Source organism: Camelus ferus, chromosome X, assembly GCF_009834535.1.
Source record: "Camelus ferus isolate YT-003-E chromosome X, BCGSAC_Cfer_1.0, whole genome shotgun sequence".
In the NCBI taxonomy this organism is placed as follows: domain Eukaryota; kingdom Metazoa; phylum Chordata; class Mammalia; order Artiodactyla; family Camelidae; genus Camelus; species Camelus ferus.
The window spans coordinates 1-15183 of NC_045732.1; positions in this window are offsets into that span (position 1 = coordinate 1).

Genomic DNA, 15183 nt, shown 5'->3' on the forward strand with positions numbered 1-15183 from the left:
CATCTGTATTCTGAATTCTATACTGTATTCTCTGTTCTGTATTCTATATTCTATATTCTACATTCTATCTCCTGTTCTGTATTCGATATTCTGTATTCTGTGTTCTGTGTTCCTATTCTATACTCTGTATTTCTTATTCTATATTCTACATACTGTATTCTATATTCTACATTCTTGTCTGTATTCTGTATCCATATTCTGTATCTGAATTCTAAATTCCGTATTCTATATTCTGAATTCTATATTCTGTATTGGTTCACATTCTGATTGTGAATTCTGTATCTGTATTCGTGTCTATAGTCTACATCATGTTTGGATTCTGTATTCCATATTCTATTCTGTATTCCATATTATGAATTCTAATTCTGTATTGGTTCCACATTCTGTATTCTGAATTCTATATCCGTATCTCTGTTCTGTATTCTGTATTCTATTATACATTCTAGTTGTGTATTCTGTATTCCATAGTCTGTATTCTGAATTCTATATTCTGTATTCCACATTCTTTATTGTGAATTCAATATTCTGTATTCTGTGTTCTGTATGTATGTTGTGTGTTCTGTATTCTACATTCATATTCTGCAGTCTATATCTGAAACAGAATTCTATATTCTGTATTCTATGTTCTGTGTCAGATTCATATTCTTGCTCTATTTCTCTATTCTATATATACTTCTATGTCTATATTCTGTATTCCATATTCTGTATTCTGTGTTCTGTATTCTGTTGTGTGTTCTGTATTCTACATTCTATATTCTGCAATCTATATTCTGAAATCTGTATTCTAAATTCTATATTCTATGTTCTGTGTTCCTATACTATATTCTATATTCTGTATTCTATATTCTATATTCTGTATTCTATATTCTACATTCTATGTTCTGTATTCTGTATTCCATATTCTGTATTCTGAATTCTATATTCTGTATTCCATATTCTGTATTGTGAATTCAATATTCTGTATTCTGTGTTCTGTATTGTATGTTGTGTGTTCTGTATTCTACATTCTATATTCTGCAGTCTATATTCTGAAATCTGAATTCTATATTCTGTATTCTATGTTCTGTGTTCGGTTTCTATATTCTTTGCTCTATATTCTCTATTCTATATACTACATTCTATGTTCTATATTCTGTATTCCATATTCTGTACTCTGTGTTCTGTATACTATGTTGTGTGTTCTGTATTCTACATTCTATATTCTGCAATCTATATTCTGAAATCTGTATTCTATACTGTGTAATTCTGTGTTCTGATTTCAGATTCTATATTCTGTGCTCTATATTCTGTATTCTATATTCCACATTCTATGTTCTGTATTCTGTATTCCATATTCTGTATTCTGAATTCTATATTCTGTATTCCATATTCTTTATTGTGAATTCAATATTCTGTATTCTGTGTTCTGTATTCTATGTTGTGTGTTCTGTATTCTACATTCTATATTCTGCAGTCTATATTCTGAAATCTGAATTCTATATTCTGTATTCTATGTTCTGTGTTCGGATTCTATATTCTTTGCTCTATATTCTCTATTCTATATACTACATTCTATGTTCTATATTCTGTGTTCTGTATTCTGTGTTGTGTGTTCTGTATTCTACATTCTATATTCTGCAATCTATATTCTGAAATCTGTATTCTAAATTCTATATTCTATGTTCTGTGTTCCAATTCTATATTCTATATTCTGTATTCTATATTCTATATTCTGCTATTCTATATTCTACATTCTATGTTCTGTATTCTGTATTCCATATTTGTATGCTGAATTCTATATTCCGCTATTCTATATTCTGAATTCTATATTATATTGTGTTCCACATTCTGTATTCTGAATTCTATATTCTGTATTCGGTGTTCTATATTCTACTTTCAATGTTCTGGATTCTGTATTCCATATTCTGAATTCTATATTCTGTATTGTGTTCCACATTCAGTATTCTGAATTCTATATTCTGCATTCTGTGTTCTGCATTCTATGTTCTCTGTTCGGTGTTCGCCGTTCTATATTCTGTATTCTATATACTATATTCTATGTTATGTATTCTGTATTCCATATTCTGAACTCTGTGTTCTGTATTCTATTTTGCGTGTTCTGTGTTCTGTATTCTATATTCTGTGTTCGGTGTTCTATATTCTATATTCTAAATTCTGAATTCTATATTCTATATTGTGTTTTATATATTCTATGTTCTCTTTTCTGTATTCTATATTCTACATTCTGTATTCTCAGTTCTACGTTCTGTGTTCTACATTCTGTGATCTGTATTCCTCCTTCTGTGTTCTTTATTCTATATTCTGAATTCTGTTTTCTATATTGTCAATTCTGTTTTCTGTACTCTGAATTCTGTATTCTTTATTTTGTATTCTGAATTCTCTTCTTTATTCTGTATTCTATATTCCACATTCTATGTTCTGTATTCTGTATTCCATATTCTGTATTCTGAATTCTATATTCTGTATTCCATATTCTTTATTGTGAATTCAATATTCTGTATTCTGTGTTCTGTATTCTATGTTGTGTGTTCTGTATTCTACATTCTATATTCTGCAGTCTATATTCTGAAATCTGAATTCTATATTCTGTATTCTATGTTCTGTGTTCGGATTCTATATTCTTTGCTCTATATTCTCTATTCTATATACTACATTCTATGTTCTATATTCTGTATTCCATGTTCTGTACTCTGTGTTCTGTATACTATGTTGTGTGTTCTGTATTCTACATTCTATATTCTGCAATCTATATTCTGAAATCTGTATTCTATACTGTGTAATTCTGTGTTCTGATTTCAGATTCTATATTCTGTGCTCTATATTCTGTATTCTATATACTACATTCTATGTTCTATATTCTGTATTCCATATTCTGTATTCTGAGTTCTATATTCTGTATTCCATATACTGTATTGTGAGTTCTATATTCTGTATTATGTAATCTATATTGAACATTCTATGTTCTGTATTCTGTATCATATACTGTATTCTGAGTTCTATATTCTGTACCCTATATTCTGTATTCCATGTACTGTATTCTGAATTCTATACTCTGTATTCTGTGTTCCATATTCTGTATTCTATATACTACATTCTATGTCCTGTTCTGTATTCCATATTCTGTATTCTGTGTTCTGTGTTCGGATTCTATATTCTGTATTCTGTATTCTGTGTTCCACATTCTGTATTCTGAATTCTATATTCTGTATTCTGTGTTCTGCATTCTATGTTCTCTGTTCGGTGTTCGCCGTTCTATATTCTGTATTCTATATACTACATTCTATGTTATGTATTCTGTATTCCATATTCTGAACTCTGTGTTCTGTATTCTATTTTGCGTGTTCTGTGTTCTGTATTCTATATTCTGTGTTCGGTGTTCTATATTCTATATTCTAAATTCTGAATTCTATATTCTATATTGTGTTTTATATATTCTATGTTCTCTTTTCTGTATTCTATATTCTACATTCTGTATTCTCAGTTCTACGTTCTGTGTTCTACATTCTGTGATCTGTATTCCTCCTTCTGTGTTCTTTATTCTATTTTCTGAATTCTGTTTTCTATATTGTCAGTTCTGTTTTCTGTACTCTGAATTCTGTATTCTTTATTTTGTATTCTGAATTCTCTTCTGTATTCTGTATTCTATATTCCACATTCTATGTTTTGTATTCTGTATTCCATATTCTGTATTCTGAATTCTATATTCTGTATTCCATATTCTTTATTGTGAATTCAATATTCCGTATTCTGTGTTCTGTATTCTATGTTGTGTGTTCTGTATTCTACATTCTATATTCTGCAATGTGAATTCTATATTCTGTATTCTATGTTCTGTGTTCGGATTCTATATTCTTTGCTCTATATTCTCTATTCTATATACTACATTCTATGTTCTATATTCTGTGTTCTGTATTCTGTGTTGTGTGTTCTGTATTCTACATTCTATATTCTGCAATCTATATTCTGAAATCTGTATTCTAAATTCTATATTCTATGTTCTGTGTTCCAATTCTATATTCTATATTCTGTATTCTATATTCTATATTCGGTATTCTATATTCTACATTCTATGTTCTGTATTCTGTATTCCATATTCTGTATGCTGAATTCTATATTCCGTATTCTATATTCTGAATTCTATATTATATTGTGTTCCACATTCTGTATTCTGAATTCTATATTGTGTATTCGGTGTTCTATATTCTACATTCTATGTTCTGTATTCTGTATTCCATATTCTGTATTCTGAATTCTATATTCTGTATTCCATATTCTTTTTTGTGAATTCAATATTCTGTATTCTGTGTTCTGTATTCTATGTTGTGTGTTCTGTATTCTACATTCTATATTCTGCAGTCTATATTCTGAAATCTGAATTCTATATTCTGTATTCTATGTTCTGTGTTCGGATTCTATATTCTTTGCTCTATATTCTCTATTCTATATACTACATTCTATGTTCTATATTCTGTATTCTATATTCTGTATTCTGAGTTCTATATTCTGTATTCCATATTCTTTATTGTGAATTCAATATTCTGTATTCTGTGTTCTGTATTCTATGTTGTGTGTTCTGTATTCTACATTCTATATTCTGCAATCTATATTCTGAAATCTGTATTCTATACTGTGTAATTCTGTGTTCTGATTTCAGATTCTATATTCTGTGCTCTATATTCTGTATTCTATATACTACATTCTATGTTCTATATTCTGTATTCCATATTCTGTATTCTGAGTTCTATATTCTGTATTCCATATAGTGTATTGTGAGTTCTGTATTCTGTATTATGTAATCTATATTGAACATTCTATGTTCTGTATTCTGTATCATATACTGTATTCTGAGTTCTATATTCTGTACCCTATATTCTGTATTCCATGTACTGTATTCTGAATTCTATAATCTGTATTCTGTGTTCCATATTCTGTATTCTATATACTACATTCTATGTCCTGTTCTGTATTCCATATTCTGTATTCTGTGTTCTGTGTTCGGATTCTATATTCTGTATTCTGTATTCTGTGTTCCACATTCTGTATTCTGAATTCTATATTCTGTGTTCTGTGTTCTATATTCTGTATTCTGTATTCTACATTCTATGTTCTGTATTCTGTATTCCATATTCTGTATGCTGAATTCTATATTCCGTATTCTATATTCTGAATTCTATATTATATTGTGTTCCACATTCTGTATTCTGAATTCTATATTCTGTAGTCGGTGTTCTATATTCTACATTCTATGTTCTGGATTCTGTATTCCATATTCTCTATTCTGTATTCCATATTCTGAATTCTATATTCTGTATTGTGTTCCACATTCTGTATTCTGAATTCTATATTCTGTATTCTCTGTTCTGTATTCTGTATTCTATATTCTACATTCTATGTTCTGTATTCTGTATTCTGTATTCCATATTCTGTATTCTGAATTCTATATTCTGTATTCCATATTCTTTATTGTGAATTCAATATTCTGTATTCTGTGTTCTGTATTCTATGTTGTGTGTTCTGTATTCTACATTCTATATTCTACAGTCTATATTCTGAAATCTGAATTCTATATTCTGTATTCTATGTTCTGTGTTCGGATTCTATATTCTTTGCTCTATATTCTCTATTCTATATACTACATTCTATGTTCTATATTCTGTATTCCATATTCTGTATTCTGTGTTCTGTATTTTATGTTGCGTGTTCTGTGTTGTGTATTCTATATTCTGTGGTCGGTGTTCTATATTCTATATTCTAAATTCTGTATTCTATATTCTATATTGTGTTTTATATATTCTATGTTCTCTTTTCTGTATTCTATATTCTACATTCTGTATTCTCAGTTCTACGTTCTGTGTTCTACATTCTGTGATCTGTATTCCTCCTTCTGTGTTCTTTATTCTATATTCTGAATTCTGTTTTCTGTATTGTCAATTCTGTTTTCTGTACTCTGAATTCTGTATTCTTTATTTTGTATTCTGAATTCTCTTCTGTATTCTGTATTCTATATTCCACATTCTATGTTCTGTATTCTGTATTCCATATTCTGTATTCTGACTTCTATATTCTGTATTACATATTCTGTATTCTGAATTCTATATTCTGTGTTCTGTGTTCTATATTCAGTATTCTATATACTACATTCTATGTCCTGTATTCTGTATTCCCTATTCTATATTCTGTGTTCTCTGTTCGGATTTTATATTCTGAATTCTGTATTCTGTGTTCTATATTCTGTATTCTGTATTCTACATTCTATGTTGTGTATTCTGTATTAAATCTTCTGTATTCTGAATTTTCTATTCTGTACTCTATATTCTGTATTCCACATTCTGTATTCTGAATTCTACATTCTGTATTCTGTGTTCCACATTCTGTATTCTGTATTCCAAATTCTGTATTCTGTGTTCTGTATTCTATGTTGCATGTTCTGTGTTGTGTATTCTATATTCTGTGGTCGGTGTTCTATATTCTATATTCTAAATTCTGAATTCTATATTCTATATTGTGTGTTATATATTCTATGTTCTCTTTTCTGTATCCTATATTCTACATTCTGTATTCTAAGTTCTACGTTCTGTGTTCTACATTCTGTGTTCTGTATGCCTCCTTCTCCGTTCTTTATTCTATATTCTGAATTCTGTTTTCTATATTGTCAATTCTGTTTTCTGTTATGATTTCTGTATTCTGAATTCTATATTCTGTATTCTGTATTCTATATTCCACATTCTATGTTCTGTATTCTGTATTCCATATTCTGTATTCTGACTTCTATATTCTCTATTCTATATTCTGTATTACATATTCTGTATTCTGAATTCTATATTCTGTGTTCTGTGTTCTATATTCTGTATTCTATATACTACATTCTATGTCCTGTATTCTGTATTCCATATTCTGTATTCTGTGTTCGGATTCTATATTCTTTACTCTGTATTCTGTGTTCAATAGTCTGTATTCTGTATTCTACATTCTACGTTCTGTATTCTGTATTCCATATTCTGTACTTTGTGTTCTGTATTCTATGTTGTGTTCTGTATTCTACATTGTATATTCTGCAATCTATATTCTGAAATCTGTATTCTAAATTCTTATTCTATGTTCTGTGTTCCGATTCTATATTCTGTATTCTGTATTCTTTATTCTATATTCTGTATTCTATATTCTACATTCTATGTTCTGTATTCTGAATTCCATATTCTGTATTCTGGTTTCCCTATTCGGTATTCCAAATTCTGTATTCCATATTCTGTATTCTGAATTCTATATTCTGTATTCGGTTTCTATATTCTACATTCTATGTTCTGGATTCTGTATTCCATATTCTCTATTCTGTATTACATATTCTGAATTCTATATTCTGTATTGTGTTCCACATTCTGTATTCTGAATTCTATATTCTGTATTCTCTGTTCTGTATTCTGTATTCTATATTCTACATTCTATGTTCTGTATTCTGTATTCCATATTCTGTATTCTGAATTCTACATTCTCTATTCCATATTCTTTATTGTGAATTCAATATTCTGTATTCTGTGTTCTGTATTCTATGTTGTGTGTTCTGTATTCTACATTCTATATTCTGCAGTCTATATTCTGAAATCTGAATTCTATATTCTGTATTCTATGTTCTGTGTTCGGATTCTATATTCTTTGCTCTATATTCTCTATTCTATATACTACATTCTATGTTCTATATTCTGTATTCCATATTCTGTATTCTGTGTTCTGTATTCTATATTTTATCTTCTATATTCTGTATTCTATATTACACATTCTATGTTCTGTAATCTGTATTCCATATTCTGTATTCTGTGTTCTGTATACTATGTTGTGTGTTCTGTATTCTACATTCTATATTCTGCAATCTATATTCTGAAATCTGTATTCTATACTGTGTAATTCTGTGTTCTGATTTCAGATTCTATATTCTGTGCCCTATATTCTGTATTCTATATACTACATTCTATGTTCTATATTCTGTATTCCATATTCTGTATTCTGAGTTCTATATTCTGTATTCCATATACTGTATTGTGAGTTCTATATTCTGTATTATGTAATCTATATTGAACATTCTATGTTCTGTATTCTGTATCATATACTGTATTCTGAGTTCTATATTCTGTACCCTATATTCTGTATTCCATGTACTGTATTCTGAATTCTATACTCTGGATTCTGTGTTCCATATTCTGTATTCTATATACTACATTCTATGTCCTGTTCTGTATTCCATATTCTGTATTCTGTGTTCTGTGTTCGGATTCTATATTCTGTATTCTGTATTCTGTGTTCCACATTCTGTATTCTGAATTCTATATTCTGTATTCTGTGTTCTGCATTCTATGTTCTCTGTTCGGTGTTCGCCGTTCTATATTCTGTATTCTATATACTACATTCTATGTTATGTATTCTGTATTCCATATTCTGAACTCTGTGTTCTGTATTCTATTTTGCGTGTTCTGTGTTCTGTATTCTATATTCTGTGTTCGGTGTTCTATATTCTATATTCTAAATTCTGAATTCTATATTCTATATTGTGTTTTATATATTCTATGTTCTCTTTTTTGTATTCTATATTCTACATTCTGTATTCTCAGTTCTACGTTCTGTGTTCTACATTCTGTGATCTGTATTCCTCCTTCTGTGTTCATTATTCTATATTCTGAATTCTGTTTTTCTATATTGTCAATTCTGTTTTCTGTACTCTGAATTCTGTATTCTTTATTTTGTATTCTGAATTCTCTTCTGTATTCTGTATTCTATATTCCACATTCTATGTTCTGTATTCTGTATTCCATATTCTGTATTCTGAATTCTATATTCTGTATTCCATATTCTTTATTGTGAATTCAATATTCTGTATTCTGTGTTCTGTATTCTATGTTGTGTGTTCTGTATTCTACATTCTATATTCTGCAGTCTATATTCTGAAATCTGAATTCTATATTCTGTATTCTATGTCCTGTGTTCGGATTCTATATTCTTTGCTCCATATTCTCTATTCTATATACTACATTCTATGTTCTATATTCTGTGTTCTGTATTCTGTGTTGTGTGTTCTGTATTCTACATTCTATATTCTGCAATCTATATTCTGAAATCTGTATTCTAAATTCTATATTCTATGTTCTGTGTTCCAATTCTATATTCTATATTCTATATTCTGTATTCTATATTCTACATTCTATGTTCTGTATTCTGTATTCCATATTCTGTATGCTGAATTCTATATTCTGTATTCTATATTCTGAATTCTATATTATATTGTGTTCCACATTCTGTATTCTGAATTCTATATTGTGTATTCGGTGTTCTATATTCTACATTCTATGTTCTGGATTCTGTATTCCATATTCTCTATTTTGTATTCCATATTCTGAATTCTATATTCTGTATTGTGTTCCACATTCTGTATTCTGAATTCTATATTCTGTATTCTCTGTTCTGTATTCTGTATTCTATATTCTACATTCTATGTTCTGTATTCTGTATTCTGTATTCCATATTCTGTATTCTGAATTCTATATTCTGTATTCCATATTCTTTATTGTGAATTCAATATTCTGTATTCTGTGTCTGTATTCTATGTTGCGTGTTCTGTGTTGCGTATTCTATATTCTGTGGTCGGTGTTCTATATTCTATATTCTAAATTCTGAATTCTATATTCTATATTGTGTTTTATATATTCTATGTTCTCTTTTCTGTACCTATATTCTACATTCTGTATTCTAAGTTCTACGTTCTGTGTTCTACATTCTGTGTTCTGTATGCCTCCTTCTCCGTTCTTTATTCTATATTCTGAATTCTGTTTTCTATATTGTCAATTCTGTTTTCTGTTATGATTTCTGTATTCTGAATTCTATATTCTGTATTCGTATTCTATATTCCACATTCTATGTTCTGTATTCTGTATTCCATATTCTGTATTCTGACTTCTGTATTCTCTATTCTATATTCTGTATACATATTCTGTATTCTGAATTCTATATTCTGTGTTCTGTGTTCTATATTCTGTATTCTATATACTACATTCTATATCCTGTATTCTATATTCCATATTCTGTATTCTGTGTTCTGTGTTCGGATTCTATATTCTTTACTCTGTATTCTGTGTTCAATACTCTGTATTTTGTATTCTACATTCTACGTTCTGTATTCTGTATTCCATATTCTGTACTTTGTGTTCTGTATTCTATGTTGTGTCTGTATTCTACATTCTATATTCTGCAATCTATATTCTGAAATCTGTATTCTAAATTCTTATTCTATGTTCCTGTGTTCCGATTCTATATTCTGTATTGGGTATTCTTTATTCTATATTCTGTATTCTATATTCTACATTCTATGTTCTGTATTCTGAATTCCATATTCTGTATTCTGGTTTCCCTATTCGGTATTCTAAATTCTGTATTCCATATTCTGTATTCTGAATTCTATATTCTGTATTCTCGTTCTGTACTTCTGTATTCTATATTCTACATTCTATGTTCTGTATTCTGTATTCCATATTTCTTTATTGTGAATTCAATATTCTGTATTCTGTGTTCTGTATTCTATGTTGTGTGTTCTGTATTCTACATTCTATATTCTGCAGTCCATATTCTGAAATCTGAATTTTATATTCTGTATTCTATGTTCTGTGTTCGGATTCTATATTCTTTGCTCTATATTCTCTATTCTCTATACTACATTCTATGTTCTATATTCTGTGTTCTGTATTCTGTGTTGTGTGTTCTGTATTCTACATTCTATATTCTGCAATCTATATTCTGAAATCTGTATTCTAAATTCTGTATTCTATGTTTTGTGTTCCTATCGTATTTTCTGTATTCTGTATTCTATATTCTATATTCTGTATTCTATATTCTACATTCTATGTTCTGTATTCTGTATTCCATATTCTGTATTCTGAATTCTATATTCCGTATTCTATATTCTGAATTCTATATTATATTGTGTTCCACATTCTGTATTTTGAATTCTATATTCTGTATTCGGTGTTCTATATTCTACATTCTATGTTCTGGATTCTGTATTCCATATTCTCTATTCTGTATTCCATATTCTGAATTCTATATTCTGTATTGTGTTCCACATTCTGTATTCTGAATTCTATATTCTGTATTCTCTGTTCTGTATTCTGTATTCTATATTCTACATTGTATGTTCTGTATTCTGTATTCTGTATTCCATATTCTGTATTCTGAATTCTATATTCTGTTATTCTGTGTTCTGCATTCTATGTTCTCTGTTCGGTGTTCGCCGTTCTATATTCTGTATTCTATATACTACATTCTATGTTATGTATTCTGTATTCCATATTCTGAACTCTGTGTTCTGTATTCTATTTTGCGTGTTCTGTGTTCTGTATTCTATATTCTGTGTTCGGTGTTCTATATTCTATATTCTAAATTCTGAATTCTATATTCTATATTGTGTTTTATATATTCTATGTTCTCTTTCTGTATTCTATATTCTACATTCTGTATTCTCAGTTCTATGTTCTGTGTTCTACATTCTGTGATCTGTATTCCTCCTTCAGTGTTCTTTATTCTATATTCTGAATTCTGTTTTCTATATTGTCAATTCTGTTTTCTGTACTCTGAATTCTGTATTCTTTATTTTGTATTCTGAATTCTCTTCTTTATTCTGTATTCTATATTCCACATTCTATGTTCTGTATTCTGTATTCCATATTCTGTATTCTGAATTCTATATTCTGTATTCCATATTCTTATTGTGAATCAATATTCTGTATTCTGTGTTCTGTATTCTATGTTGTGTGTTCTGTATTCTACATTCTATATTCTGCAGTCTATATTCTGAAATCTGAATTCTATATTCTGTATTCTATGTTTCTGTGTTCGGATTCTATATTCTTTGCTCTATATTCTCTATTCTATATACTACATTCTATGTTCTATATTCTGTATTCCATATTCTGTATTCTGTGTTCTGTATACTATGTTGTATGTTCTGTATTCTACATTCTATATTCTGCAATCTATATTTGAAATCTGTATTCTATACTGTGTAATTCTGTGTTCTGATTTCAGATTCTATATTCTGTGCTCTATATTCTGTATTCTATATACTACATTCTATGTTCTATATTCTGTATTCCATATTCTGTATTCTGAGTTCTATATTCTGTATTCCATATACTGTATTGTGAGTTCTATATTCTGTATTATGTAATCTATATTGAACATTCTATGTTCTGTATTCTTTATCATATACTGTATTCTGAGTTCTATATTCTGTACCCTATATTCTGTATTCCATGTACTGTATTCTGAATTCTATACTCTGTATTCTGTGTTCCATATTCTGGTATTCTATATACTACATTCTATGTCCTGTTCTGTATTCCATATTCTGTATTCTGTTTTCTGTGTTCGGATTCTATATTCTGTACTCTGTATTCTGTGTTCCACATTCTGTATTCTGAATTCTATATTCTGTATTCTGTGTTCTGCATTCTATGTTTCTCTGTTCGGTGTTCGCCGTTCTATATTCTGTATTCTATATACTACATTCTATGTTATGTATTCTGTAGTCCATATCTGAACTCTGTGTTCTGTATTCTATTTTGCGTGTTCTGTGTTCTGTATTCTATATTCTGTGTTCGTGTGTTCTATATTCTCTATATTCTAAATTCTATTTCTATATTCTATATTGTGTTTTATATATTCTATGTTCTCTTTTCTGTATTCTATATTCTACATTCTGTATTCTCAGTTCTACGTTCTGTGTTTCTACATTCGTGATCTGTATTCCTCCTTCTGTGTTCTTTATTCTATTTTCTGAATTCTGTTTTCTATATTGTAGAGTTCTGTTTTCTGTACTCTGAATTCTGTATTCTTTATTTTGTATTCTGAATTCTCTTCTGATTCTGTATTCTATATTCCACATTCTATGTTCTGTATTCTGTATTCCATATTCTGTATTCTGAATTCTATATTCTGTATTCCATATTTCTTTATTGTTGAATTCAATATTCTTATTCTGTGTTCTGTATTCTATGTTGTGTGTTCTGTATTCTACATTCTATATTCTACAGTCTATATTCTGAAATCTGAATTCAATATTCTGTATTCTATGTCTGTGTTTCGGATTCTATATTCTTTGCTCTATATTCTCTATTCTATTACTACATCTATGTTCTATATTCTGTGTTCTGTATTCTGTGTTGTGTGTTCTGTATTCTACATTCTATATTCTGCAATCTATATTCTGAAATCTGTATTCTAAATTCTATATTCTATGTTCTGTGTTCCAATTCTATATTCTATATTCTGTATTCTATATTCTATATTCTGTATTCTATATTCTACATTCTACGTTCTGTATTCTGTATTCCATATTCTGTATGCTGAATTCTATATTCCGTATTCTATATTCTGAATTCTATATTATATTGTGGTTCCACATTCTTTATTCTGAATTCTATATTGTGTATTCGGTGTTCTATATTCTACATTCTATGTTCTGGATTCTGTATTCCATATCTCTATTCTGTATTCCATATTCTGAATTCTATATTCTGTATTGTGTTCCACATTCTGTATTCTGAATTCTATATTCTGTATTCTCTGTTCTGTATTCTGTATTCTATATTCTACATTCTATGTTCTGTATTCTGTATTCTGTATTCCATATTCTGTATTCTGAATTCTATATTCTGTATTCCATATTCTTTATTGTGAATTCAATATTCTGTATTCTGTGTTCTGTATTCTATGTTGTGTGTTCTGTATTCTACATTCTATAGTCTACAGTCTATATTCTGAAATCTGAATTCTATATTCTGTATTCTATGTTCTGTGTTCGGATTCTATATTCTTTGCTCTATATTCTCTATTCTATATACTACATTCTATGTTCTATATTCTGTATTCCATATTCTGTATTCTGTGTTCTGTATTCTATGTTGCGTGTTCTGTGTTGTGTATTCTATATTCTGTGGTCGGTGTTCTATATTCTATATTCTAAATTCTGAATTCTATATTCTATATTGTGTTTTATATATTCTATGTTCTCTTTTCTGTATCCTATATTCTACATTCTGTATTCTAAGTTCTACGTTCTGTGTTCTACATTCTGTGTTCTGTATGCCTCCTTCTCCGTTCTTTATTCTATATTCTGAATTCTGTTTTCTATATTGTCAATTCTGTTTTCTGTTATGATTTCTGTATTCTGAATTCTATATTCTGTATTCTGTATTCTATCTTCCACATTCTATATTCTGTATTCTGTATTCCATATTCTGTATTCTGACTTCTATATTCTCTATTCTATATTCTGTATTACATATTTTGTATTCTGAATTCTATATTCTGTGTTCTGTGTTCTATATTCTGTATTCTATATACTACATTCTATGTCCTGTATTCTGTATTCCATATTCTGTATTCTGTGTTCTGTGTTCGGATTCTATATTCTTTACTCTGTATTCTGTGTTCAATACTCTGTATTCTGTATTCTACATTCTACGTTCTGTATTCTGTATTCCACATTCTGTACTTTGTGTTCTGTATTCTATGTTGTGTTCTGTATTCTACATTCTATATTCTGCAATCTATATTCTGAAATCTGTATTCTAAATTCTTATTCTATGTTCTGTGTTCCGATTCTATATTCTTATTCTGTATTCTTTATTCTATATTCTGTATTCTATATTCTACATTCTATGTTCTGTATTCTGAATTCCATATTCTGTATTCTGGTTTCCCTATTCGGTATTCTAAATTCTGTATTCCATATTCTGTATTCTGAATTCTATATTCTGTATTCTCTGTTCTGTATTCTGTATTCTATATTCTACATTCTATGTTCTGTATTCTGTATTCCATATTCTGTATTCTGAATTCTATATTCTGTATTCCATATTCTTTATTGTGAATTCAATATTCTGTATTCTGTGTTCTGTATTCTATGTTCTGTGTTCTGTATTCTACATTCTATATTCTGCAGTCTATATTCTGAAATCTGAATTCTATATTCTGTATTCTATGTTCTGTGTTCGGATTCTATATTCTGTACTCTGTATTCTGTGTTCCACATTCTGTATTCTGAATTCTATATTCTGTATTCTGTGTTCTGCATTCTATGTTCTCTGTTCGGTGTTCGCCGTTCTATATTCTGTATTCTATATACTACATTCTATGTTATGTATT